Source organism: Nyctibius grandis, chromosome 16, assembly GCF_013368605.1.
Source record: "Nyctibius grandis isolate bNycGra1 chromosome 16, bNycGra1.pri, whole genome shotgun sequence".
Classification (NCBI taxonomy): domain Eukaryota; kingdom Metazoa; phylum Chordata; class Aves; order Nyctibiiformes; family Nyctibiidae; genus Nyctibius; species Nyctibius grandis.
The window spans coordinates 11,850,914-11,854,266 of NC_090673.1; the positions used below are offsets into that span (position 1 = coordinate 11,850,914).

General features: G+C 53.8%; 1 long non-coding RNA gene across 1 annotated transcript; it reads right to left on the reverse strand.

Annotated features, from left to right (window-relative positions):
• Window positions 1-735: 735 nt before the first annotated feature.
• Window positions 736-3,353, reverse strand: LOC137671022 (uncharacterized). The gene is made up of 3 exons (XR_011049380.1): window positions 3,278-3,353; window positions 1,294-1,413; window positions 736-1,003 (listed from the first exon to the last, which is right to left on the reverse strand). It is a non-coding gene; the product is annotated as an uncharacterized lncRNA (long non-coding RNA).

A 3,353-nucleotide genomic window follows, 5' to 3' on the forward strand; every position in this document is an offset into this window, starting at 1 on the left:
ATATGGCCAGTGCGAAAGTCCAGTGGGGAATGGAGCCTAACTGTGGACTATCGTGGCCTGGATGAAGTCACACCACCGCTGAGTGCTGCCGTGCCGGACATGTTAGAACTCCATTACGAACTGGAGGCAAAGGCAGCGCAGTGGGATGCCACGATTGACATCGCAAATGCGTTTTTCTCCATTCTGGAGAAAAGCTGGTGTGGGAGAGAAAACTTCACACACACAGGACAAGGTACTCTGCGAATGAAGCTTTATTTCAGGAGCTCATGCAGAAATACAGCACGCACAGAGGACACACAGGGCTCAGTCCCCTTTGCTCCTGTACGGCAGGAGGCCTGCATGTGTTAACAGAGAATTAGCTACGGAAAGGCCGGGTTTGTCCCCAGACATCAAACTTGGAATGCCACAGCCTCTGAATACAGAAAGGCTGCGAAGTGTCACAGCAGTAAGAACACTATCACCACATTCCCGTGACAACGGGAGAAACTCTTGTACCTACCGATTGCTCAGCCCTTGGCTTAGCTTAGCCTTTCAAGAACAGAGAAGTTAAACCTGAGTGATACCAATCAACACATTTAGTTCATGCTGATGCTCAGAACTACACTCTCTCCCAGAAAAGGTCACAAGGAGCTTATGTTTTGGAAAGGAAAAGTCAGGACAGCGTTACTGTGAGATGGCAACGCTTTGCAAGGATCGTTTCTGGTTTGTATTGAAGTACAACCATGAGTCATAACGTGGACAAAATGTCGAGGAGAGGTTTATGCAGCCAAGGACCACTTACTACAACTTGTAACCGACAAATCAACTGAAATATCTTTATCAGGTACGCATTAACACACGCACAGTAAACACAGTAAGGTGCAAGCTTAGGCTTAAGGGTCGAGTCACTGGAGCCTTCCCTGGAGAGAGCCTCCTTCCTCTAACCAGGTCGTCCCATTTGTCAGCCCACCGTGCCTTCAAGATACAACCAAAGTCTAGTTTTGCCACGACAGCTGCTCCATTTCTAGTCATAAAAGACCATTAACTCAGCAGCTTTATTCCTGAAACGCATCCATGAGCCCTTGTCGTAATTTCAGAGGGACAAGGCAAAGATTTGCCTCGCAAAACTAGCGACTATAATAGGAGTTTGTCCCATCTCCCAGTTCAATAGATTTGCAGGCTAGAAACTCTTCAAGAGTTTGCGGTGCTTAAGTGCTCTTCAGCTGTCACTTGTTCCTGTGAATCTCAAAATGGGCATACAGGGACGGAAAGACTACGAGAGCACCCACCAAGAAAGGCAGAGTAGCACCTTACCGTGTCTCTCGGCCTCTGGAGTCACACGATTGCCAGCTTTATCCAAACGGTGCTTAAACAGATTGTGCTCCACATCCAGCTGCTGCTCTCCTGCCACGCCCATGGCATCGATGCTCAGATCTGAAACCAGCGAGCAAGGGAAGCGGTCTGTAAACACACATTTGTTAAGGCCTGTGGCAGGCTGGGGAAGCACTCAACCAGTGAAAATACAGAACCTTTCAGCCAGGGGATAAGAACGTGCCAAAGTGGAAGAGCGCGTATGGTTGGGGCCAAGTGATGTCTAGGGAATAAAACGCACGTTGCAGCACCCTAAACGACCCTTCCAAATACGGGGTTTGGTTTGGTGTACTAGAAGGACTGTTTCCAACTGCCACAGAAAGCGTTACCCTGAAAGGTAAGCACACTTAAGGCAAAAAAACCAACACCAAACCCCTCAAAGCCCAGAACCATCTACAGGAGTTAAGCTTCAAACTGGTTGAAAGCTGTCTGCTGCCTCTACCCCCTCACCCTTCAACACCAGCACATTTCCTTGTGACCCCTTTTCACAAAGAAGATGGAGAAAGTCACTGGGCTCGGCCTGGTATCGAAGCACCGTGAGGCACTTGCTGGCTACGTGCTCCCTTCTAAGACCGACAGCTTCTCTGCACAAAACAGCAGAGGCTTCCAGTCCCTCTGGCCTTCCCACGCCCTTTTACACATGAGGAAGGCAAAACCCCCAATATCTTGGGTGGGCAGAAGGAAGTCAGAGTCACTACATTTAGAGCCCAGTGCGTTACCCAAAGGAATCGCTACAACAGAACAGGAGGCAGGGAAGATCAGTGGACAGTTGGATAACGTGCACAGCAGTAATACCCAGCAAGACTTGCAAAACTCAGCGTCACTTCCTCCTGCAACTTTGTTTTGAATTTAGCTAAAAGGCAATCAGATTATCAATGCTCATTCTGATTTTAAACATTTTGGAGAGAGCTTATCACGTGGCATTGGCATTACAGTGAGAATTTAACTGCAAAAATCACGGAAAAGCTGTGCCTCGTCAAATAACTTCCAAAGGAGACTCTAAAGACTTTCAACAACAACACAGTCACATCTTGAGTCCCGCGTGAACTCTTGTGCCAGCTTTTTCAGTATTACTGGGCTCTCTGACAAAGTACAGCGCCATACAGAAACCTAAGTGGGTTGATACCTTTGGTTTAGCTGCCCTTGGTTTGTCAACGTACAATTCCGGAGGAACCCAGGCACAAAGGGCAAAAACAGGGTCCTGTTTCACCTGGCAGCAAGTCAAAAGGCCTCTTTCCCTCCACTGCTCTGGCTCAGGAGCTGATTTTTAAGACGCGGGATCTCTCAGACCCCTGAGCTGCTGCCTCCCACGCCTTCCATGGGAGCTGAGCGCGTGCGTTCGTAATACTTTTAAAAACGAGAATAATCGGGGAATCTCAGCACCTGGGGTGGGGACGGGGGTTGCCACGCTCGCTCTCTTGTCTCTCTGGTGCCTGCTCGGCGACGGCGAGAAGAGACTTTGAGCCGCTGCCCTGCGCCAGCGCCCCAGGAGCCACCAGCCCCCCTCTGCGCCAGCGGCTGTCGCGGAGGGCAGCCCGCTCCCGTCTTCGGGGCGACCGGGCGGGGGAACGAAACCCCCAGCCGGAGCTGCGGCGGGAGAAGCTGCTGCGTGGGCAGCCCGGAGGAGGCGGGGGCGGCTCGGCGGGGGTGCGGGGGCACGGCAGGCCGCCCCGGGCCGCACGGCCGCCTCTCCGCCGGGGCACCGCGGGCAGGAGGCAGCACCGGGCGGCCGGGCCGCCCCCGCCGCCGCTACTCACCTCCTTGGTGAGGTAGTGCTGCAGCTCCGAGAAGAAAAGCAGCACCGTGATGAGCGCGCTGAGCCCGGCACTGCCGGGGACACGAGACCCGCCGTCGGCCCCGCCTCAGCCCGCCCGCCGCCGCCCCGAGCCGCTGCCTCCCCCCGGCCGCCCTCCCCCCGCCCGCTCACCCAGCGCGGCCCCGCACGCCTTGACCCGAAAGTCTTCCAGGGCCTCGGGGAAGGCACCGGCCCGCTTCAGCCACCG